The sequence below is a fragment of the Eleutherodactylus coqui genome, chromosome 4 (genome assembly GCF_035609145.1).
Source record: "Eleutherodactylus coqui strain aEleCoq1 chromosome 4, aEleCoq1.hap1, whole genome shotgun sequence".
Classification (NCBI taxonomy): domain Eukaryota; kingdom Metazoa; phylum Chordata; class Amphibia; order Anura; family Eleutherodactylidae; genus Eleutherodactylus; species Eleutherodactylus coqui.
Genome location: NC_089840.1, coordinates 114,672,537 through 114,698,995, shown reverse-complemented (window position 1 = coordinate 114,698,995; position 26,459 = coordinate 114,672,537). Strand labels below are relative to the sequence as shown.

General features: G+C 45.5%; 1 long non-coding RNA gene across 2 annotated transcripts in view; it reads left to right on the top strand.

Annotated features, from left to right (window-relative positions):
* The first annotated feature begins 4,932 nt into the window (after positions 1-4,932).
* Positions 4,933-26,459, top strand: part of LOC136624704 (uncharacterized) — a 58,565-nt gene continuing 37,038 nt past the window's right edge. Inside the window, exons 1-3 of one of the 2 annotated variants that reach the window (XR_010792390.1) lie at positions 4,933-5,033; positions 5,147-5,249; positions 5,722-5,773. This is a non-coding gene — a long non-coding RNA (uncharacterized lncRNA). Of the gene's footprint in view, positions 5,034-5,146; positions 5,250-5,721; positions 5,774-26,459 lie in introns of those variants that run through there. The other variant, XR_010792389.1, reaches the window with a different exon arrangement.

Below are 26,459 nucleotides of genomic sequence, written 5' to 3'. Positions count from 1 at the left end.
TCTCTCCATATTTGTGTCTTCACAGTTGTCCTCATCATCCAGATCCTGTCATCCGTCTCATCAGTCTATGTGCGGAGAGGATCAGACATCACTGACTGCGGCATGAAATGTACTGATACAAGAGATGTCCTGCAGCTGGACAGAGAATGTGGAGCTGAAGAGACTAAACTACTGGAGTTGTGGTGTGATAATAGGTGGTCCTATAATCACTGGGACCCCAGACTCCACCTAAACACAAGCAGCGGGTGCTGGAGGCTGACAGATACCAGGAAGGACGACTCCTGTCTGTATGTTCTCTGGCGTCACAACCGTTCGGGGGGCTTCCGGCGCTCTACAGCCATCACTGTACTAGGTAAGAGCTGGTAGATCACAGGAGACATTTCTCTATTGTCCTCTATGGGCAACCTGAATTTTGTCCTCCTGTAATAGAGGCTGATAACACAGGATCAGTAGTCACTGGTGACTGTATATGGGGAGGGGGCTGCAGGTCACATGACTGATGGTCAGTATTGGGGGGCAGGTACTGGGGTCTGATAATGACAGCAGAGCTAGCACTTTATACAGCACCTAGATTCATGTCCATGCTGATGTCACATTACTGATGGTCACCGACCTTCTCCTGATACTTCCAGATCCAGTTCTCATCTCCAACATATCCAGTAACTCCAGCCGGCTCGGTCAGGACATTGCTGTGAGCATCCAGTTCTCTGGAGAGGAGGTGGCTGTGACCTGGGAGGTGGACGGGGGGTTTCTACCTGACCGATACCGGCTGATGGATGACAATAGGACCCTGATTATCCCGAGTGCCCAGAGAGAAGATGCCAGGAGGAAACTCCGTGTCCGGATCACAAACTCAGTCAGTGAGGAGACCCAGGAATACCTGCTGGAGATTACAGGTAAGAGGGTATTACTGGGTATTATACTGACCTCACACCTTCTATACCCCATGTACTGGAGATTACAGGTAAAGGAGTATTACTGGGTATTCTATATCCCATGCACTGGAGATTACAGGTAAGAGGGGATTACTGGGTATTATACTGACCTCACACCTTCTATACCCAATGTAGTGGAGATTACAGGTAAGAGGGTATTACTAGGTATTATACTGACCTCACACCTTCTATACCCCATGTAGTGGAGATTACAGGTAAAGGGGTATTACTGGGTATTCTATATCCCATGCACTGGAGATTACAGGTAAGAGGGGATTACTGGGTATTATACTGACCTCACACCTTCTATACCCCATGTAGTGGAGATTACAGGTAAGAGGATATTACTGGGTATTATACTGTCCTCACACCTTCTATACCCCATGTACTGGAGATTACAGGTAAGAGGGTATTACTGGGTATTATACTGCCTCACGCCTTCCTTCTATACCCCATGTAGAGGAGATTACAGGTAAGAGGGTATTACTGGGTATTATACTGACCTCACACCTGCTATACCCTAGGGCAGTGGTGGTAAACCTATGGCACACATGCCAGAGGCGGCACACAGAGTCCCCCTGCCGGCACGCGCTGCCGTCGTCAGCTCACCACATCTGTGAATACCAGCAGCTGCTAGCGGCGCTGATCCCTACGCACACTGTGACCTCAGTGTGTACCTGGAATCCTCCTCACACACCCACCTCCTCTGACGTTCCGCTAGAGTGGGGGAGGAGGCATCCGGCAGCACACTAACATCACAGTGTGCACCTGGGATCAGCACCAGCAGCAGCGCCAAGCAGAGGAGGGATAAATATATGGGCTTCAGAGGGACACTATGACCTCTGGGGGGGCCGCTGTGGGATGTCACTATGACCGCTGGGGGGGCCGCTGTGGGATGTCACTATGACCGCTGGGGGCCGCTGTGGGATGTCACTATGACCACTGGGGGCCGCAGTGGGATGTCACTATGACCGCTGGGGGCTGCAGTGGGAAGTCACTATCACCGCTGGGGGCCGCTGTGGGATGTCACTATGGCCGCTGTGGGATGTCACTATGACCGCTCGGGGACGCTGTGGGATGTCACTATGGCCGCTGGGGGATGTCACTATGACCGCTGGGGGATGTCACTATGACCGCTGGGGGGGCTGTGGGATGTCACTATGACTGCTGGGGGCTGCTGTGGGAAGTCACTATGACCGCTGGGGGGCGCTGTGGGATGTCACTATGACCGCTGGGGGCCGCTGTGGGATGTCACTATGACCGCTGGGGGCTGCTGTGGGAAGTCACTATGACCGCTGGGGGGCGCTGTGGGAAGTCACTATGACTGCTGGGGGCCGTCGTTGGATGTCACTATGACCACTGGGATATGTTTACATGTGGCAGAAATGCTGCAAAATGTCCTCAGCTGAAGTTTTTGTGGCAAATTCTGCAGCATTTCCGCATCCAAAAAGCAGTCAAAATCTGCATGATGTCTATTTTTAAACGGCCGTGTCCTTTTTATAACGACGGGGGGTAAAATCATATGTTGTGATAAGCCCCGCCCCCTGAAGTGTTGGCACTTTGGGATAAATAAGTGGGCTTTGGGTTGCAGTTTGGGCACTCAGTCTCTAAAAGGTTTACCATCACTGTGCTAGGGAAAACACAAATGAATGCAAATACAGATGAAAAGCTGCTGAAATATGGATGCATCTGTATTTTAATCACTTTCTATAGACTTTAATGGGCATATTACATCTGTAAAATGAATTAGTGCATACTGTGCGCTGTATTGTATTGTTTTTTTTACCTCCAAATATGTGTATTTTATAGATAGATTTTCATTGGCTCCTTTTTACAATCTGCACACGGATTAATATGGATTTGAAATCTGCTCATCTGAAAGAGGTCTTAATGTTCTGACTTCTGTAATGTGTTGCTGGTTATAGCATAAGTTTTGTTAGTTTAAATCCAGTATTCCTGGTATGCTTCTATTATCTTGTTCCTAGTCTGCCTTGGTTTCTTATCAGTGAGGTTTTGCTCTTGTATTTCTAGTCCAGCTCTTGTTTCTTGGGGCTTGTTCTCGTCTGCGCTACGGAGTCTATTCTCCTGTTCCATCATAGAGAAAACTGATTTGCTGGACAGAACAGATGCGTCCTATGACAGAATCAATCGGACCTCATTGGCTCTATTGGTGTCCGTTTGGCTTCCATTATGCCCTCCTGCATTTTACAAGTTGTGCTATTTCATTCTGCATTTTAACAGAAATCTACAAACAGAAATTTTATGCAGCTTAAACTCCTAAACGCTGATCGTTCAGTGTAAATAGCAGCCGTTCAGTACTGAACGGCCGCTATGTTAAGAGAAAAGAGATGGGCAGGGGAGAGCGAGGAGTGAAATCTCCTGCAGCCGCCCCACTGTGAAGCAACGATACTCGATCCTGTGCAAAAGCATGTGAGTGGGTACCTGCGGGGACGAGTGTCGGGCATCGTTCAGTTTCTATATACTTTTACTCGGGACGATTATTGTTCAAAACCCCGCTGAAGCGTGGGTTTTTGAACGATCAGAACGATAATCGCCCCCGTGTAAAAAGGCCTTCAGGGCTCCTACCCGCTCGCGAATGTCAATGGGACTTTCTAATGTTAAAAACACAAGTTTGTGCTTTGCGATAATTTTTTTTTTGTGTGATGCATTTTGAACATTAGAAAGTCCCACTGACAATCACATAAAAAAAACGCAGCGATATCGCAGCGTTAAAAAACGCAAGTGGGTAGGAGCCCTTAGGGTGATTTTACAGAGGGGTGCAGATGCTCAACAGGTCGTCCCAGTGATTTATTGTTCCTATGCTTTTATACAGGAATGATCATTCCTAGTGAATAGAGGCAGAATATGTCGTGGATCGTTCCTGCCCACCCGCCTTCATTCATAGTAAAGAGGCGTCGGTCATAAAGTAACTACTTGCTGTTTCTATGGGTCAATCTGTCCAATTTCTATGGATGCAGAAGCTGAATGACGAATAAGTTTATAGTTCATCATTCAGTTGTGAATGCATTTCAGCTGAATGATAATAGTAAAAGGGCCCCAAGTCATCTTAGACTCTGCTACATCTGTCTCAGCACTGGGGTCTCGTTTTGCTGCCCCTCGTTGATGCTGCAGGCGCGGCGCTCGTTGCATTTGTTGACCTGAATATAAATTCGGTTTTCAGTTTAGTGACAGTCTGGTCCCGCTCGCTCCTCGCTTCAGGCCCAAGACGGCGAGCACAGTAATCCACCATTATTATATATTATAAAGTACCATTAATTCCTGATGCTGTATGTATGAAAACAGGGGATTAATACATTACATATGATAAACAGGAACATGAACTAAATGATACAGCGGGAGAGGATGCTGCCCCGAGGGCTTACAGCCTACAAGACGGGGGGAAGGAGACGGCCGGGGAGGGTGGAAGCTGCTCATGTTGTGGTGGCCGCAGGGTTACTGGAGCTTGTAGACTGTTCTGAAGATGAAGGTTTTCAGATTCTTCTTGAAGTTTTCCAAGGTGGTGGAGAGTCTGATGTGTTCAGGTAGCGAATCCCAGAGTATGGGGGAAGCACAGGAGAAACCCTGGAGACAATTGTGTGATGAACAGATTAGAGGAGAGCAGAGAAGGAGATCTTACAAGGACCTGTTATATAATGTAGTATCCCGGAGCACAGACTGGTACATCATACATTATTATATGGATATTATAGCATGCAAAGACCTGCTATATGCATTATATAATCACCTAGACTATAAACTGATACATCTTATATTATTAAATGGATATTCTATGAACTGTTTAGCATACAAACACCATTACATATATTGTGTTATTGCAGACTATAGACTGGCACACTGGATATTATATCACCCACAGGCATATACATTGTATAACGACACCAACTATGTGACTAATACACTATATTATCAGATATCATATATGTATATCCCTGTGGGTATACCGGTGTATTTCTCCAGGTCGCACCCTCTGATTTGTGTCATTTATGTTCTGCAGGTCCTCTGTCTCTCACATTACGACTCTCCCTTGTTGCTGCTCTTCTGGCTGTAGTGATACTTCTCTCCGCTGGGATCTTTCTTGTAAGTCCGTTTTGGGGGATTTTATCTCCTTAATATAAATATAAGATTATTATATGATAGAAAACTCCAAGGGAGACATAATCTACAAGATCTGTAATCTGTTCTGTTATTAGTGTTGTAAGAGGAAGAACATGGCAGCGTCCAAGGATGGAGAGATGAAGCAGATGGATGGTCACTCAGAAGAGAATGGACATCCTCCAAGAGCCAACCAATCAGGTGCCGTTATATTCAGTGCTGTACTGTACAAGTGTTGAGCAGCAGGCGAAGTACATCTGTAAAACCACTACAGGAAATGTGCATGCAGGATTAAAAGTTAAAAAGTTGTAACATTGACTTGCAGGAATGCTGCCTTCCACTAGGCAGTGCTGCAGAGGCATTGCTCCATCTTCCTATTTGCATTAATTTCCCAGCGGAGCATGGGTGGCCTTATAAGTCTCCTCACTAGGTGCTCTCCCTAAGGAGAAACTGTACAATTCATAACCCGAAGGAATGTGGATGGAAGGATGGAGCTGCAGGGGTTAAACTAATGGGAAATGTCACTATAAGAGGACTGATCTCCATTGTTCTGTACAGCCGCCATGCTGCTAATCTGCTGCTGTGATTAGTAAGTGACCCCTCTGCCTGCAGCCACTGACCCCAGAATATACTGTATGACCGTCATACTGATGATATAACTGTTTCCTTCTAGATCCTCCTGATGTTACGGGAGAACTTCTGGACCCCCAGGATTCCCATGAGATGAATGGATCGGGGATCTCTGGAATATGAATGGCTCCATCCGGTGGATACATCATTTATTCTTTCCATCTAAGATATATATGTATGTGAGGAGTTTTGGTCTTGTGGTGACATTTTCTGCCCATACAGATCTGGTTACAACTTGTCTCTACACAATTTGACATCTTTGACATCAGTTTTCCAGCCACTTGGCCCTGTTTCCAAAATCTCTACACAATCTCCCCATCCATAATACCCCAGCTAGTAATAATGCCCCCCATGATGCCGCACACAGTACCCCCTCCTTGCAGGCCTCATACAGTAAGTGCCAGCAGTCAGATGCATGTGAGCAGATATACCAGGAGATCGGCATCTGACCGCTGTGGCCTCTAGTTTGGCTTTAACACCATTTAATGTAAAGTATAATGTACAGAAAAACCTTTACAAAAATGAAGTGCGGAGAAATCTGAAAAAATGCAGCTGCGCCATTTTTGGTGGGTTTACTTTTTATAGCTTTCACAGTGCAGCAAAAATGACACATGCGCTCCGTTCTATGGGGCAGCACAATTACCGTGATATATTTATATAGGTTTTTAATGTTTTTAAATATATATATATAATTTTTTTTTAAAATGTAAGTAAAAACATTTTCCGCTGCCATACTCTGAGACCCATAACTTTTGACATTTTTTTGGTCGATTACCACTTTGAGGTAAATACATCTTCTTGATCACTTTTTATACAAGATAAGATTAAAAAAAATAAGATCACAATTCTGGCCCCTTGTTATGATCTTCACTGTGTGGTATAAAATGTTACAATATTAATAGTTTGGGCTTTTATGTAGACGGCGATACCAAATATGTGAGGCCTCTTAATTGTTTAATATTTTTAATAAGAAAAAGGGAAAAAAAAGTCTAACTTTTATAATATTTCTATCTTTTTAACTGTTAAACTTGATCAAATCTATTTTTTACACCCATTTGATTGCTTGCACTATATACCACAATACCTCCTTGATGCACGTGGCATCATATTCCGGGCATCGCTTGTGCCGGATTCTCTCTATATTCGGTGGTATTTCCCGCTGAGGGATGGAACATCCGCTGTATTATAACAGACGTCACGTGACTCTAGAGAGACGGATGGATCTGTAGATCCCTGCAGTATTATTGTAGTCAGTGATGGATCCTGATCATGAGCCTCACCGCCCCATCCCCCCTGTACTTCTGTGCTTCCCCTCCAGGGTCAGCGAGGGATCTCTACTAGGGAATCCCCGGGAGGCCGCATTCACACCCGGCGATTTATGCTGCGTTTTTTTTCAATTGCAGATTATCCACAATTAAAACCTATGTAAAAAAAAAAATTGTAAATCTTTTTTTAAACCACATGAATTGTTAAAAACTACAGGTGGTTTCTTAAAAAAAAACACATGATTTTTAAATTGTGGTTAAAAACTGCAGTAAATACTAAGTAGGAAAACAGCCTAGAAGTAGTTACTGCCTTCCAGAGAGCCTCATCCAACCCCCCCCCCTCCGCCCGAGTTAACCCTTTCCTCAGTCATGTTGCAGCTCCACTAATGGTAGAAGCATCAGAGTTCAGGAAAGTGCTAGGTCCCTGTCGCTCCCCCAGTATTAAGCAGACGGGTGGTATTTTGCTTCTCTCTGATTAGCGTTTGTTTTGGGGGGCATTCACGTGGCGGAGAAAATCGTGCAAGCTCTCTGTATTGTGAGACACAAAACTCGCACAAAAATACAACCCATTATCTGCAATGGATGTAGGATTTAGTTTCTCGGATCATGCAGCCATCTTTGTGTCTGGCAGCATCGCTCCATCTTGGTGTGACTCTCGCAGAACAGACATGCAGCTGTGAGGTCTCCCGCACGGCACATGGATGGCGTGACTCTCTCTCCCCATGTGATCGCTCCCTCACATTGTTCAGCTCTGTTCTGGGGGTTTTAGCTTTCATTTACTTTGTCCTGTAAATTTTTGTATGAAGTGTCATTAGTTTACGGTAATGATTTGGGGCGACCCTGCTGAGCATCTCCTACAATAAGGAGAACCATCCCGCTATTACAACAACATTCCCCGTATTACGTGTAGTAGTAACTTCCTGTGAGGGGCGGCTCCGGATGATCAGACCCCCGGGGACTACGGGATATGTCAGATAGGAGATGATCCCACTCCTGCCCAGAAGTACTGACCGCTTCATACCCCAATTGTAGGAGATGGGATTTTAATGTGTTAATTAATCCTTATTACCTTTCAGATGTTTCACTCAAATAATTTATTTCAATTATCACCGTAGCAGTTGAATCCTTTAATTTTATTGAATTTGTCACCGAAAGGACCACAAATCATAAAACTTAACTTTTATTAGTTTCTAAGTAATTAAAAGGCGTACTTTTATTATCTCAAATGTGACCATAGTCACACCAAAATTATTAAAATCAATAGGGCTCAGGTGATGAGGTGGTAAGTATTGCTCTATCACAATAGACAATATAGCAGAGTCTCTGCTCTATATTGTTGAGATTCTTCTCTGTTTACCACTCTCTCATCTTCTATTATCTTTTCCTGTCCAGGGATGGTAAAATGTCTATTGTCAGTGACTTACGCCAATAATATACGTTTGAGAGTGGTAAGGCACTTATTAACAGTGACCTAGAGTCAATGATTTTCACTGATAATTCTATATCAGGTTGTTCTCTTTTAAATGTCAGTACCACTATCTATTTCGACACCTAATATTCTATGTCCAAAGATGAATCGGACATCTATAGTCAATCTTGTTGTCAAGTAGGTCACGGTAGAATAGTGTGTGTTGTTTTAAGGGCAATAGTTTATTGTCCTTATTATTGTACCAGGCAGACACATTTATTTCCAGTGACACCTCTTGATATCATTTAGATCAGTTGCTTGTCAGTAATTGCTGACTAAATATATTTCAACGGAATGCAGACAGAAAATGTATGTTCCTTTTAGGATGGTGTTTTAGGTGACTGATTTTAATTTTAGATGTCACCTCAATATATCACCATTAGATGTTAAATCCTATACACAAGTTCTCTCAGCTTGATGTATCAGACTTATATACACTTAGTACCCTAGGACGATTCCTAATGTCTGTAACCCATCACAAATCCTGCTCATCTCCTGTAGCTAATGTGATTGTCCACAGGGGATGAGTCCAACTGAATAAAACTGTTGATGACTATCAAAGGTCATAATAGGTTATCCCCAATAATAATATCCTTTAAATATATTATCTCTCTTCCTTATAAGTAGACAACGTTCTAAAGATGTATCTCTGCTACTTATATAAGGAGATTTTTTAGAGAGATCATATATAAGGTGCAGATAGATAGTGGTTGACACTAGCAGACAGCCTGATTTCCATTTATAAGCTATTCATCCCTTTTTGCTTGAAGGCTGGGATTGAATGCACATGGATGAATTGGTTAATAGCCTAGAATTTATCATAGGCTATCACCTATACCGATGCCCCTTAAGCTGATAATCTCTGTCTCTTATGTGCAGTCTGTTATGATGGACCAACAGCTGTCAGCTAGAGCGATAATCTCTATTTTCTATAGGCAGGTTGTATTATGATAGACACACAACCGCCATATAGATTGATTTTTCAAGGAGAGAATCAGCCCATGGAACCTATCCCTCCATCTCCATCAACGCGTTTCCACAACCTTGGAGACGGTTGTTTCCTCAGGATGGAGCTAAACTAACATGACCAGCCTCTCAGGCTGTCAGAGTGTCAAATGAGCAGAGATGGTATGTGTTACTATTCCACAGGTTCTTATACCCGTGGCTCCGCCTACCTCCGGCCGGGGCTCGTCTTGTAGGAACCAATCAAACTGCAGCCTGTCATGCTTCACATTCCCACAGCGCCCGTCTATCTGCGCATGCGTGAAGATACTTCCTGGCCGTCCGATCACATGATCTATTGACGTGCCATGGAACGCAGCGTGCGAGGCTACGTCCTGGCAGTCCGGTCATGTGATCCTATGACTATCCCCCGACTATCCGGGCATGTGATCTCCTGACGTACAGGGGAACTTAGCGCGAGATGTATCATCCCCGTCACCCGGTCACGTGATCCAATGACGTACTAGGGGAAGTATCGCACGAGACACAGTCCCGGCTCTCCGATCACAAGACTTGTTGGTACGCCAGGTTACCTGTTGTCATAGTGACTGATATACTACAGACGGCAGCATGTAGCTATAGTGGGTACTACAAGACCTCGTTAATCCACAGCCTCGTTGTATGTTTGGCAAAACATTTTCTCTGTATTTCTTGACATTGCATTTTTATTTATAAATATGGGGAGAACTATCTCTTCAGGTATGGCTTCTTCATCCATCAAGGATGGTATTTGGGATCAACATCCCATTCACATACTGGGGTTTATTCATGCATTAATGGCATTAATTTTAATGATCCAACTGGATTTAATTTAATGTCAGTTCTTATATTGAGAGGACCTTAGTCTCATCTGTCTTCTCCCAAACGGATCAAAAACATCAGAGGCGACATAACTAAGTGTAGTACTTGTTATTAAAAGGAGAACAGGTTATTTCAACTTTGATGGGCACTCTGCTATATGATTTAAAGTGGTTCATACATCAATTCCCTAATTGCGGGTCCCATATAATGGTGTCAAGATAGTTCCTGGTTTTATGAAATGTTAATATCACTTACTATTATATTATAGATAACCCCTGGCTTTTCGCAGGTTGTTATTGTGTCATTTCTTTTTTTTTTTTTTGCAGTAGGGCCATTCAACCCTGTTCTATAAATCTGTCCCCGTTTACATTGTATTATGTCATTAACCTCCCGTCATTCCCTGAGCCCACATATTCATTACGGCTTCATTTTATTATGATAACTCAGACAAAGGATGCAAACGAGAGACATTCATTTAAGCCTTTGGGGTGGATGGATTCCAACCTGTATATCCATCCACACTCTTTTTGGAGGAGCTTTCGGTCTAAGTTTCCTCTCCGTCCATTTGGCTTGATCACTTCAATCCCGCGGAAAGTGAGGGCATCTGGGTTATTTCCGTGTTTGTCCCTGATGTGATTTGCCACACTAGTCTGTTCCCCCCGATTTATGTTTCCTATGTGCGCTAATACTCTCCTGCGCAATTGTTGGGTTGTTTTCCCTACATAATCGAGGGGACAGGGACACGATGCCACATAGACCACACCACTGGTTTTACAGTTGATGTAATCTCGTATGTTGTACACTTTCCTAGTTGCCGAGCTTATGAAGGATGATCCTTTTTGTATGCCTTACAGCCTGAGCATCTAAAGAAGCCTCTTGGGGGATTGCCTTGTATCCATGTTTCAAGTGAACTTGGTGTTGTTAAATGGCTCCTGACCAATCGATCCCGTAAATTTCTACCTCTTTTAAAAGTTATCAGGGGTCTCTCAGGTAAGTATTGCCTTTTAATTACTCAGAAACTAATAAAAGTTAAGTTTTATGATTTGTGGTCCTTTCGGTGACAAATAATTTATTTCCACTTGTGTTTTTCATATTTTGCGTCAAATTAAGTAAAATAAAAAAAAACCTAAGAATTTAGAATTAAAAACATCATCTGATGTATATAATTGGATAATCTCATCCTTGGACACATCGGCATGTAGAGACTAATGACAAATCCCTCTACTTCCCACCAGATGCTATCAGTAATGACCTCTGACCCCCAGCGCTATAAACCGTCACTAATAAACTATAAACCGCCAAATAAATAAAGAAAATTATTTTACAGCAAAATCCATCAGAAACTACTAAATCATAAATGATCGAAAATCAATAGCTGGTAACTCCGGGGTTAATTGGAAGCAATCACCTCTCTTAGGGCTCCTTCACACTGGTGATCACGATATGGCCACGAGAAAATCCCAGCAAAATCACAATTCTGTTCATGATATTCTGAGCGTCTTTCCAGAACATCCACGCCGCTCGGCTTTATTTTCTCGCGGGTTTTCCTTGCGATAAGCAATCAGAGTTTCTAATGTTAAAAATGCATCACAACACCCGAAAATTGCAAGTTTGTGCTAAAAAAGAGGCTCAACAGGGGAACATGGGAGATAAACAAAACATCATGCAACATCACTTGAGTGAATAAATCGCAAATGGGACCGAAGCCATTGACAATCATTGGTTCCATTACTCTGCGTCTTCACTCACTCTCACATTGCACGATCTTATCACAAGTGTGAAGTCACCCTTTAAAGCTGAGGTTCCCAAAGTGTTCTATATGGACCCCCTTTGATTTTGACTTGTTGGGGTCCATGTCAGCCAGAAAAAAAATTGCGGGTGCATAAGATGTAAATGGGGTCCTCATGAGCGGACTCCATCTGGGCAGGTCATTAACATCTAGGCATTCTGTAAATTACATAATACACCTTCCACAGATTGTATCTACATACATGAATTCCCCGAAAATAAGACAGGGTCTTATATTAATTTTTTGCTCTAAAAGAGTTTACTTTCTTACATGTATCGCGGCCTGGACACGGTTTATATTATTAATTAACTGCAATTAAGGCTCTATTTTGGAGTAGGGCTTATATTTCAAGCATCCTCAAAAATCCTGAAAAATCATTAGAGGGCTTATTTTCAGGGAAACAAGGTGAGACTTGTAATAGACCTAGAAATGACTTACCTCTGATATTTCATAAAATTGTTTATGTACAGCGTGCAAAACTTCTTGTTCTCTGGCGATGGACACAACAGATCTGCACAGTAGCTAAATTACCTATCAAGTTTCTGCTTCGCATCGTTTTCACGTGATCCTCCAGAGGCAGAGAAGTTTTGCGCGAACTATACCCATCTGCATTGTGGTGTGTGACGTTTAAGTGCAAGTTATTACAAGTTTTCATATCTGCAGCGGCGCATCACACGTACCTGCGGCTTATCCTGCATTATGGACTATCGCAAGAAAGCTTTTGATAGCTGTTCCATCTCCATACCGCATGGTAAGAGGCTTTAGCGCAGTCGGCAATCTCCTTACAATATAAAAAATTTGGCTGCGATTCACTTGATGTGGAGATCTGAGACTAAACCTCACTAATGTGAAGCAGATACTGAACTGATATCACCATCAGAGCGTCCGACCCGTCCGGCCCACTAACTGCATTATCTGTGGAGTCATTTTATGTAAGAAGTTTATTGGGTTCTGATTTTGTTTCGTCCCAAATATTTACTTGCTTTTTGTGTCTTTTCAATAAAGATCTGAATATAAACTGTACGGGGTTTTTTGTTTTGTTTTTTAAAATTGTCCGCTCTACAAAAAACGTATCTAAGTGAGCAGCGCCGCATCAGCTGGGAAAATCCATATGACTTTAGTGAGTTAGGGTGGCTTCAGATGAGCGTGTATTTTGTGTGAGCATACGCCCGCTCAAAAACACGCGTCTGTTAGCCCCAATGCATTCCCTAAGGTGTGTTCACATGTCCGTGTTTTACAGTACGTGCCTGCAAAGATAGGACATGCATGCACCATAGGGAATGAACGCATTGTCTTCAATGGAGCCGCGGCTGCTGCCGGCGGCTCCATTGAAAACAATGGTCTGCCGGCTCCCTGCATTCTTTTTCAGGGAAGGGCTTTACATATAAGCTCTTCTCTGAACAAGAAACATTTTAGTGTAAAAAAAATAAAATAAATAATAACAAAAAATATACTTACCTCTCTGCCCGCTGCCGTGACCCCCGCGGGGATGAAGAACACATCTGTCGCATGCGGCAGATGTTTCCTTCATCCCCGCTAGTTAAAAGAATTCCCTGCTGCTACATCTGCCACATCTGTGACAGATGCAGCAGAGGAATTCTTCAATTCTCCACCGCAGCTGTCACACATGTCAGCTGCGGTAGAGGATTTTGCTGCCTGCAACTGATTTCAGGGAAGGGCTTTAAATATAAATATATGCAGTAAAAGTGCTTTAAAAAAAATACATACTTGCCTCCCTTCAGCTGCCGGAGCAGAGCCGCATCTTCTCCTGATGTCCCCGCATGCAGCAGATGTGTTCTTCATCCCCGCGGGGGTCACGGCAGCAGCGGACAGATAAGTTTATTTTTTATTTTATTTTATTTTTTACACTAAAATCTTTCTTTTTCAGGGAAGGGCTTATATGTAAAGCCCTTCCCTGAAAAAGAATGCAGGAGGCCGGCAGAGCATTGTTTTCAATGGAGCCACCGGCAGCAGCTGCAGCTCCATTGAAAACAATGCACAGACCTGCATTCACACGCATTTTTGCCCGTACATGGGTCCGCACCTATGTACGCGCAAAAACACGCTTGTGTGAAGCCACCCTTAAGGAAAATTTAATATCGGGCCGGCAGGGGAGCTACAGAAAACAAAAAAAATCAGCAAGTGGTCTGCGGGGCAAAAAAGTTTTTAACCTCTGCTTTAAAGCATCCAAGTGAGAAACTGCGCAAGAGCGACATCTGCTGACAACATTTGAAAATGCAGCCCCACTTACATTGAATAACTCTGTGAGGGCTCAGGCACAGGAGCGTTGCTTTCTTGTAATTTATTTTTTTCACGCATGTATAGGTGTGTTGTTTTTTTTAAATCCCATCTATATAGACCAATGGAAGCGGTCACATGTGCGATTTCTACATGCGTTTAAAATTTGCACCTGCAAAAAGACAGAACATATGGGTGTAAATGGATGCGGTTACGCAATTTTTTTTTTTTATTTTTTTTTACATGCGAAGTACAATATATAAAAATTGCTCATGTGACTGAGCCCTAAAGCTTTTGCATATCCAAGTGATTCTGACATCGTTTTTTCAAATAGACTAATAGAATTTGTGTGTATTTAAAGTGCCAAAATTGGGAAATTTTTGAAAAAATAGTCTTTTTTTCCCCTCACCTTTTAACTGCAATATGTGCAAACATACTGGACACATCTTTGATGAGCTACATACATTTCCATTTGTTTTCTTTATCCTGGAAGCACATTGGAAAAAATTGTTTTTCTTGTGGGACAAGTTGTATTTTTTAATGGCATTATTTTTTGCTACATATAATGTATTGTGTCACTTACATAAACTTTTTATTTTAAAATTCATTATTATGAAGTTCAATGCGTGAAATAAACAACGTGATAACATTATTCTCCGGGTGATTCCAGTGATGCCAAGTTTATACAGTTTTTTGCTATTTTTGTAGACTTCTAAGCTTGTTGTTTTTTTTTTGTGTGTTCAACAAATTTTTATTGATTTTTACAAAACCGTTAACCTCATATACAGTTCCTGACAGGGTTAATGACAATATATCAATGGCAATATAGGACTGGTCAAATAATTTTTACTAAATATGGATATAACCTCGACGCCCGGGCTGAAAATTTATAAAGTATTATAAAACATATCGTTTCCATGATAAACTATAACACATAACCACACGCATGGGGAGACAAGGGAGTCCGCGGGAGAAATCCAGGCATGGACCCCTGAGTATCCATCTCCATGTGGTGTTTTATCCTATTAGGATGGGTTCACAACGGCGTGTTTTTGTGCGTACTTAGGTGTGTACATACGTGCGCACCTAGGTACAGGCTAAAACATGCGTGAACACAAATGCGTGCTTGTTGTCAATGGAGCCGCGGCTCGCTACAGAGCCGGGGACAGCAGCAGAAGTCGCCGCTGAGCCCTGGCAGCTGTCAATGGCTTTTCAGGGAAGGGCTTCATAAGCCCCTCCCTGAAAAGCCTTTTAACCCTTTGCAATCCAATTTTAGATTCAGGGGTTCCTAGGGGGATTTCTCTTTCTGCCATTATACAATGGCGCCATCTGCTAGCTAGAGCCAGTACTGTGGTATGAGACATGCTGGAGAGGCCCCCGACAACAGAGCAGCCAGTAATCTACAGTAAGAATACCCTGCCAGACGTCTTCCAACATCAGAGCTGTACAACCCTCAATCAGAATGTCTTTAGACGTCAGACAGTGGATTGGAAAAGGTTAAAATAGTGTTAAAAATAAATACTCACCTGCCGGGGCTCAGCCGCGGCTTCTGCAGCTGTCCCCGGCTTAGTAATTCTGAGCTATCAGCAGCTGGGGATTATGAAGCCCTTCCCTGAAAAGCCATTGACAGCTGCCAGGGGAGGGGCTTATGAAGCCCTTCCCTGAAAAGCCATTGACAGCTGCCAGGGCTCAGCAGCGACTTCTGCCGCTGTCCTTCAGCCACTCACAATCAGAGCTACCTGCAGGCAGGGATTTTAAATCCCCGGCTGCTGATAGCTGAGATCTACAGAGCCGGGGACAGCCAGGAGAAGACGCGGCTGAGCCTGGCAGCCGAAGGGAGGTGAGTATGTTTTTTTTTTAACACTTTTTTCTTTGTTTTTTAGGGAAGGGCTTATATTTAAAGCCCTTCCCTGAAAAATATTTCAGGGGTGCTGGCAGCTGGATCCTCCACCGCAGCTGTCATGTGTGACAGCTGCGGTAGGGAATCCTTTATCCTCCACAGGGATTTAGAATTCTTCTGCTGCATCTGTCACAGATGTGGCAGGTGCAGCAAGGAATTCTTTTTCATTGCGGGGATGCAGGAAACATCTGCCGCACACGGCAGATGTGTTCTGCATCCCCACAGGACATGGCAGCGACGGAGAGGTAATTTTTTTTAACTTTTTTTTTATACACTAAAATGTTGCTTTTTCAGGGAAGGGCTTATATGTAAAGCCCTTCCCTGAAAAAGAATGCAGGGAGCCAGCAGACCATTGTTTTCAATGGAGCCGCCGGTGATAATATAGGTACCAAGAGCCCAGGTGATGTCAATCCACACATTCCACCATTTGTCTCCCATGCTGTGTCCTGTATACTCCAGCCTGGCTCAGCGGCTCCTTGCCTTGAGGGCTCTTTCATACAACCATATGCGTTCTTGCGTTCTCTCAGCCGCGCCATAAAATTGCATGGACGGTTGTTTTTTCGCACTCACAGCCAGCATTTTCTCACCCGTTCACACGACTGGGAGTGATCTTTTTAGACAAGAAATACGTCACACCCCGCAAAACCCTCGCTCTACAAAAATCCTCAGGATGCCTTCCAATGTCTATATGGAGGCACCTGTAAGCTTTTTGTAGCATTGGACGCCCCTCCCTTTTTTGCCCAGCTCCCATAGGAGTCTATGGGAGCCGTCGTCATCTATCAGCTAAAAGATAGTTCCAGAACTATCTTTTTAGCCACCGTATATACGCCGGCCGTATTTTGGGCACGTATGGTCCATGTTTTACGCTCTGATGTATTTACGCGCCATATATTCACCCGTGTGAACGAATGTGTTGAAAACCAATGCCTCAGATGGTCGCTTATATCGGTCGGCCATAAAAACGTTTATGCGCTCCTGTGAATGAAGCCTGAGGCAGCCTTAACGCGAGCGTGTATACGGAGCAATTTACCTGTGTATATATGCATTGAATCCAATGCATTTATTCAGATGGCCCAGCGTATATACACAGGTAAATAACTCTGTATATACGCTCGTGTGAAGGCTGCCTGATACTGTATTTATCAAGGGAGATATTTATTATGGGGATTATGAGTCATCCGAAGGTCACAGCCCAATAGCGGTCAGATATTCTCGGAACCGTGAGGGTATCAGGGACCCGGTGCAATTACTCCCATCGCTGTGCGACACCCAGAACCCACAGAATTGCCGATATGTATAACCAATGGCTTCCATATCTTCCCTATTCGAACACCCCCTGGGGACATAGGGCTGAAATGTTAAGTCGGAGTTCCATCCAGATGATCCACGCATATACTCAACCTGCCCATGACATCAGAAGAAGGCCAGCAGTTCTATGAAGACTTTAGAACCAAGTGGATCCCCTCCCCAAATTGTCAGCCCCAGGAGTGGCACCTAAATGCAGGCTGATCCCTGTTCTGCGCCCAGAACTACTGGAAACAACATAGACTGGTATTACCTCCTATTTTCTCCCTTTTTGTTTTATATGGTTTGTGTATGTTTATTTGCTCCTTACCCTTTTATGTAAATCATATTTTCTGTATTTTTATCTAAGCAATGCTAACACTTTTTTACAATAAAGATTTATAACTTTATTAGTCATCCTTGAACGCTTTAAGGGATCCATAACTCCGAAGTCTGGTAATGGAGGGTGAGGTGGCTAAACTACCTGTTGGAAATGGTCAGTGGTGGCAGCGAGGTGTGCTGGGGTGTGTTAGGCCATGCAGGGTGTGATATGGGCTCCGTCTTGCATGACTGTAGGATTCGGGGAGCTGGAACTAAGTTGACTCTGCTGGTTTGCCCCTGGGTGACATCACAACTTGTTGACTTTCAGACCCGTAAACCACCATCCAATCTGTGACAATTGGTCAGAGCGGTAGTGTGTGTATTACAGGTTGTTTTCTATAAATTTGCAACTTTTTTACACTTTTTGAAAAAAAGAGCGTTTTGTTTTAATCACTGCATTCAAAGACCCCTAACATTTTTCAACAATAGTGCCGAGTGAGGACTTTTTTTGAGGGTCGAGTTGTGTGTTTTCTTTTTTAATATCATTCAATGGAATACAAGAACATTTGCATCGTAATAACAAGAAGCATCAATTTACATCACGCAGGATCAGTCACACCGAAAATGCCATCTTTCTTGTACAAACGTCTCTGGTGATGAGTCATGCAGTATGTTTCTGCCATCGGCTTTTGTTTCTTTAATTGGTTTCTACATTCATCTTTATTTGGTGGCCGGAGCAGTAGCTTCTAGTCCGGTCTATAATGAGGAAGTTTCAGGACTCCTAATGTCTGCGGAGTCTGTCCGCCATGATTTTAGACAATAATGTGATATCCTGGTTGATGAGTAATATTGGGCGGTATGATTCTGGGAGTTCCCCGTTTTTGGTTTGGTTTTGGGATTAGTTTTATTTGTGCTAGGTTGGTTGGTCAGACTGATTTTCCATTTACAGTATTTGGTAGAAGAGATTTGTTAGTGTGAGGGATATCCTGGTCTTGAGGGACTTGTAAAATTCCCCACGGTATCCATCTAGGCCTTGTGCTTCACCATTGGATAATTGTGTTATTGCCTGTTTGACCTCCTCCTCTTTTATTTGTTCATTTAGTGATGTTAGTTGCATTTGACTTAGGGCTTATTCAGACGACCATATATCGGCCGCGGCCCCTCTCTGCAGGGGGAGGAGGCTAGAAGTGCCAGGAGCAGTGCTCTGAGCTCCCGCCCCCTCTCCACTCCCTCTCCGCCCCTCTGCACTATTTGCAATCAGGTGAGGCGGGATGGGGCGGAGCCAATTCCCGGAACTTAGCCCCGCCCCCGTCCCACCTCCTCTCATTGCAAATAGTGCAGAGGAGCGGAGAGGGGGTGGAGAGGAGATAGAGAGCGGGTGGGAGCTCAGAGCACTGCTCCCGGCTCTTCCAGCCTCCTCCCCCTGCAGAGAGAGATGCTGTATATCGGCCGGCGTTAATACCTGGCCGACATACGGTCGTCTGAATAAGCCCTTAGGGTGGGCAGTGAAACCTTCTTTAGAAATTCTTTCCCGTGTTCCGTGTTGTTTGTCTGGGGCTTGTATAGTGTTGCGAAATCTCTCTGCAGTATTGTGTTTATGTGCCTTGGGTTCTTCTGTGTTTGCCCATTTTCATCTCTCATGGCTGTTACGTGTGTGTTGGGATGCTGTCCTTTCATGAGTCTCGCTAAAAACCGTTCTGCTTTGTTGCAGTGTTTGTATAGCTCGGCTTGCAGGTAGTTTTGGGGTGATCTTTCTTTCCTATCTAGCCAGAGTTCAAAATCAGATGTAACGTGACGCCATTTCTCTTTGTCTTGTGTCGTCTGTGTCTGCAAGAATGTCGTGTATGTTTTGCATCATTTGAGACTTGTCTCATCATAGTGTGTATTTATCTTTTTGCGTGGGTTGAACATGTACCCCATTAGGTTACCCCGGATGACAGCTTTTGCTGAATAGGGTGGGGTTTGCCCTGTGTTCCCTGTTGTGTTCCGAATAATCTAGCCACCACATTTCAAGTGCTGCTGGGAAGTTTTAATCTCTGGTTAAGTAGACTGGAAATCTCTATATGAAGTCAGTGCCCTTTGGGTATTTTGTAGCTTTATCATTACTGGTGAGTGGTTGGAGATTACCATGTCTAGTCTTTCTGCTTACTGCACTTTGTGTACCAGATGTTGCGATAGGAGTAGGAGGTCAATATGTGACCATAATTGGTGTGCGAGTAAAATGAGTATTCCCTGCCTTTTCGGTTGTAGGCATCTTCATGTGTCACTTAGGCCGGCTATATGTGTGAGGGGTTTCAGTGTTCTGTCTCTGTTGTGTACTAGTTACCCTTTGGTCTTCTAGCACGTTCATTACTGCGTTCATGTCCCCACCGACCACTTTTTGGTCCATGGGGGTCATTGTGGAGTAGTTGTTCTGTTTGTTTGAAGAAGAGTTTATTCTCTTCATGTTGTATTTGGTTCCCTCATGCTTTAGGTCAGTGTTTCCCAACCTTTTCAGCCTTTGGGCACCCGTGGGAAATTTTTATGGCGTGGAACCCCTACCAAAAGGGGATATGGTTAGAGGTGTGGCAATGGTGTGGTCAGGGGTGTGGCTAGGGTGTGGCTTATTATGACATATGATTTTTACCTCCATCGTTTTAAAAAGGACACGGCTGTTTAAAAAAAAAACAGGGAGGAGCGCTGGAGCGCTGGGTGGGCTATTGATATACATTATATTTAAAATTAACAATTAAATCCCGCACCCCAATATCCACACGGGTTTGTACAGATTGTTTCCACACCGTGTGGATGATTTTCAAGATCCCATCCACTTTACTGCTAGAGCTACTATAGATTCCACAACTAATCCGCCCTGTGTACTGATAGTGTACCCCCCCATATTGGTGGCCCTGGTAGTAATAGCGACCCCCCCCCACCTATTTTGGTGGCCCCGGTAGTGATGGGGACCTCCCTATATTGGTGGCCCCGGTAGTAATGGCGGCCCCCTCTATATTGGTGGCCCCGGTAGTAATGGCGATCTCCCTATATTGGTGGCCCCGGTAGTAATGGCGATCCCCCTATACTGGTGGCCCCAGTAGTAATGGCGACACCCCTATATTGGTGGCCTCGGTGGTAATGGCAACCCCCACAGTGGCCTTGGTAGTAATTATTTTTAGCCCCGGCAGTAACAGGTGACCCCCATTGCAGCCCCGGCAGTAATAGGTGACCCCAGTAGCTACAGCAGCCCCAGTAGTTACAGTGGCCCCAATTGCGGCCCCAGTAGTTACAGGGGCCCCTTATTGCGACCCCAGTCATAATATTAACCCCGCAGTAGCCCCAGCAAAAATATTACACCCGCCCCCCAGTAATAACATTAATACCCCCCTTCCTCCCCAGTAATAACAGGTACCTTGACGCTTTTTGCCTGGGCTGGAGGTATCCCTCCAGGGCAGGCAAAAAGCTATACAGCGTGATTCACGTGGGTGGCCGAGACACAGAGGTCTGCTGTGAGCTACGCGACGGCAAGTGTAGCTGTGACTCACTGCTGGGGCTCTGCGTGCTGCTGTCGCCGCTCCAGCACTGACCCCGGCCCTCTGCCTGCTCCCCTTGGTCTGACTCACCCCCAGCACTCAGCCTGCTGCCCTCGGTGCTCCACCGCTGCCAGTGACGCCGGCACTGTGCACTGGTTTCTCCTGCTGCCCACCCGGTATCCACCGCTCCCACTGTCGACGCCTCTCTTCTCATGTGCTGTGTCAGGTGTGCCGGCTACCGCCCAGGCTGTATCGAGCGTCCCAGCCACTGGCTCTCTGGATTGAACATGCCCCCAGCTAATCAGAAACTGAAGGCGTTAACTTTTCCTCAAAGCTTTATTATGTCGCCACCCCTAACTTCCGGTGGCTACATAATACGATAATACTGATGAGATGAACATGCACGTCTGCAAGAGGACACGCTGGCACCCGTCTGGTAAGCAATTGAGATACGGGGGGCACGGCAGAGCACACATAATGACAGCCAATCAGGAGGTAGGGGTGTGACAGGGCCGTCCCTCTATCTAAGGTGTGTCTCATGTTACAAAACTAGGTCACGTCAGAATTTTTTAAGGTGGCACGGCACCATGTTCCTCTTGTGGGGAGAGGCCAGGCCTTTAACGTTCCGAGACATGATATGCATATTGTGATTTTCTGGCCATGTGGGTTGTTCTTCTGTTTAAATGATCTGGTTTGGGATGGGAGTGTAAAGGTGTGGGGTGGGCAGGTGAAGGTTGGGGTGTTTCTGTATTCGTGTATCTTGACTGCACTAGGAAGTCCTGGTGGAGTCAAGATTCACAGTGGGTGACGCCCCCTTGTCCCTGATTGGCTGGCTAGCTGGCAAGTTTGTAGGTCCTGGAAGGCCACTGAAGCGCTGGAAAAATACCTACATTGTCTGTAGACCCCCCGGCGACAAAGGAGTGAGGAGAATGAGCGGTGAAGCGTCTTCTCATGCAGTCCACAAGCGCCTCTCCCCCAGTTGTAGTTTTCACATGTGTGCTGCAGCTTGGAGTGCAGTATGCCAGGGGAAGCCACTGTGCCAGGGCGGCCGGACATACGATGCAGGCCGACAGCAGGGATGCCAGAGCGCCGCGGAACATCAGCACGATAGTCCGTGGCCACGCCGACACATGGCCATTAGCTGTGCGTGGGGGACACACCATAAGGTAGCACTGCATTTCCGTCATGGTGGCAGCAGGCAGGCTGCTGCTGGAACCTAAGACACAGCCAGCAGCCGTCAATCACAGCTCATCCTCCGTGCGGTGGGGAGGCATCGCAGAGAAGCAGCGTACCCCAGCACTGTTTACAGTCCCACGTGCAGCCTGTACATTGCTTTTTGCCGTCCCTGGTGGATTAGGGTGAGGCTTCCTTTTACTCGTACAGCTCATAATGTAAGGCTACATGCTATGTGGCCCACGGCGTGCCGATGCTCATTACCACTGCAGCGATTACCAGCTGGGGTGCCGCAGCTCCCCGCTGGTAATCGCGCTGTTACTGCTGATCCCGGCTCACACTGACATTAGTGTGCAGCTGGGATCCTCCTCCACTGCTCATCAGTTCCGCAGGAGAGGATTCGGGGAGGAAGCGTGTCGAGCACACACACTGACGTCAGTGTGAATCCGGGCTCAGTGCAAGCAGAGGGGGAGCGTCGCTGACAGCAAGGAGGAGGTAAGTATATGGGTTGGGGGGGAACTATTATTCCTGAGGGGGGGCTTATTATTCCTGAGGGGGGCTTATTATTACTGAGGATGGGGGTCTTATTACTGAGAGGGGCTTATTATTATTACTGAGGGGGGATTACTATTATTACTGAGGGGGGCTTATTACTGAGGAAGCTTAGTATTACTGAGGGGGGGCTTATTATTACTGGGGGGGGGTAAATATTACTAATTGGGCCACTGTGAGGGTCGTTATTTTTACTGCGACCACTATTGGGCTCACTATAAGGGCTCGTTCACATGGGTGTATTTGTATTTCGGTCGCACAAATACGCTGCGTATTTGCGCAATCGTAAATCACTCATGCCTGTATATTTGCGTACGCAAAAAGGAACGCAAATGGGCCCACTGAAATGGTGCGCAAATATGCAGTGAATACATAGGTTTCCTGTGCATTCACCACGTATTTGCGCGGCCCATTCACTTCAATGGCCTATTGGGGTGCGTCGTACGCAACAAAATAGGTCATGCTGTGTGAAAATATACATCATGTGAATGAACTCACTGAAATCAATGGCTTCTATTCACTGCATATTATGTACGCAAATACGCTTGCGTGAACGAGCCCTTACTATACTGTCTTAGGCCCCCTGCACATGGACGGAAATTTCGTGGCGGGATTTCCCACAGAATTTCCGCCCGTGGAAGCTGCCATAGGATTGCGTTAGAAAATGCAACCCGAGGCAGACGACCGCGGTTTGTCCGCGCGGAAAACAAATCGCAGCATGCTCTATTTCTGTGCGGGGCTCGCAGAGGCCCACACAGAAATATCACTCCCTGACCGCTGACTCCGCTCTGCGCATGCGCGATACATCAAAGAGCCGGAGCCGCGGGAGCAGGTGATTGCCGCTCTGGTCCCTGCAGGGGCTCAGGTCGGATCCCGCTGCAAGAATTCTCGCAGTGGGATCCGACCCGGCCGTCTGCAGGCGGCCTTACAATCAGCCCTCTGAGGGTCACCATAAGCCTAATGTGGCCCTCGGTGAAAATGAGTTTGACACCCCTGCCCTAAGACTACAGGGACGACAACAAGCAATGTACACAGTGCTGCTACAACCTGCAAAGCTTGACCCTATCGGGAGCTGGGGGTGTGACAGGGGCGTTCCTCCTGTCAAACCCCTAGCTTCCTGGTGGCTTGAAGATTAACTAATACCGGCTGTTTCCAGGTAAGTCTCTTTAGTTACAGCTTCCTGCTGTTGTGTTGACCACCATAATCAACAATGCAATAAAATATTCTAGATACCGTGTATACTCGAGTATAAGCCTAGTTTTTCAGCACATTTTTTTGTGCTGAAAAAGCCCCCCTCAGCTTATACTCGAGTCAGGGAAGGCTTAAAAAAACCCCTCCATATTTACCTCCCAGCCGGCGTCTGTGTCTCCGACGGCGGTGCGGCAGGCTGCTTGAATTCTCTTCGCTGTCATCCCCCGCCGTCCTATTTGCACGGCTCGGTCATCCCCCATTGTCAGCGCTATGTAAGTAAGAGCTGTGATTGGATCGAGCATCAGCCAATCACAGCTGGTGCTCGATCATTCACAGCCAATCAAGCTGCTTTAGAATTCTCCCTGCTCAACTTTCAAATCCCCTGCTGTCAGTGCTGTGTAAGTAAGCGCTGTGATTGGTTCGAGCGCCAGCCGGCGCTCAATCAAATCACAGCGCTTACTTACACAGCGCTGATAGAGCCAAGCAGAGAGGACGGCGGGGGATGACAGTGGGGAGAATTCAAGCAGCTTGTCGCACAGACACAGACGCCGGCTGGGAGGTGAGTATGGAGGTTTTTTCTTTACCTAGTATATACTTGAATATAGCTCGGCTTATACTCGAGACAATAAGTTTTCCCAGTTTTTTTGTGGTGAAACTTATTGTCTCGGCTTATACTCGGGTCGGCTAATACTCGAGCATATACGGTAGTTATCTATCTCTGAGTAATCCTATGCTTTTTCTCTACTGTGCTCCCCCTCCCCCCAACATGGGGGAGCTGCTTCCACCCGGCAAGTATAAAAACCGTACCTTGGCACATCCTTAGCAATCTACCCAGGCACAGGGCGGTGGTACATAAGTCCCGGTTACTGTGTTGATAACATAAATCAATAATGCAGTGCAGCTTTCTAGCTTAATATCTAACCCTACATGAGATCCTATTCTAATATGTTTGGCTTCCTTTTGTTTTTTCCCCTCTAGCATGAGGGGAGCTGCGTCCACCCCGGGCCAGTGTGGTAAAGACGATGACATTACCTGCTCACCTGTGCCTTGGCAGATACTTTGCATTCTACCCAATCACAGGGTTGTGGTATCAAAGTCCCAGAAAGCTTAAACTTTCCTTGTTACATGTCTCTTTTTTTCTTTTTTACCCCCTGTTCTAATCATGTGAGTTTGTATGTATACTCACTTGGTCCTGGGCTTCTTGGGTGGAGGTAAGCCGGTGGGATGGACCTGGCATGCAGGAGGTGAAGGTGATGCTTCCTGTTGGCTTCTATGAGGTTTGCCGCACCCAGTGGGTTTATCGGTCCGCTTGTTGGTCCCTCCTCCACGTTGTTCGCGGCAGTTCGAGGTAAAACGGCACTTTATCTTGTTGTGGTGTTTCCCCAGACCGACTCTGCTGATTCTGGCGTTTTGACGATTTTGTAGATGCCGTCCTCCTTGAAGTCTTTGAGGGTTGCGGTGTACCGTAGCTGGAAGCAGGTTTTCTTTCTCTAGAGGGTGGTCCAGACGTTGTTGAATGCACATTTTTGATTTGCCAATCTTGCCGAGAAATCCTCACACAGCAATATTTGGTGGTTTCTGGCACGGATTGGATGGCTTCTGGTTCTGAATGTCCTCACCATAGCTGTTTTATCATTGTAGTCCAAGAAGTGCATTATTTTTTGGCGTGGTCTTTGTTGTGTTGGTATTTCCTTTGAGCCCCTCTGGCCATTGGTGGTTCTTGGCCTACACGGTGGACCCTTGCTATTCTGCAGTAGTATCCGAGGCCCAGCGCCTCTGGGAGCTCCTTTAGCCAAATTTGAAAAAAGTCTTATTGGCGTATTGATTCCGGCAGACCCACTAGCCTCAGATTGTTGCGCCTTGATCTGTTCTCCAGATCGTGGATTTTGTCTGCCACGCTCTGGGTGTTGATGGATTGTTCCTGCACCGTTTGTCTTAGATTTTCTCTCTCTCTTTGCTGCTGTCACATTGATTGTCCCAGTTTGTCTGTTCATTTGGCGCTGACCGCTACTTCAGCAAGATGCGAGTGAGAGAGGCTTGCAGGGCTTGTTCTATTCTTTTTTGTATGTCTGACATTATGCGGGCGGCACTTCTACACTTCTGCTATGATTTGTTGTATCTCTAGATCTCTGGGAAGGTTTGGGGTCTTGCCCCTCTGCTGCGTGGTGTTCGGGTTGGTTACTTGTGCCTGGTGCTTGTTTTTTTCTGGTCCATTGGGGTGTTGGACGTCATTGGAGACACTGACATTCTAAGCATGGTCTTAGTGCTTGTGCCTCTCGTTGGCGGGG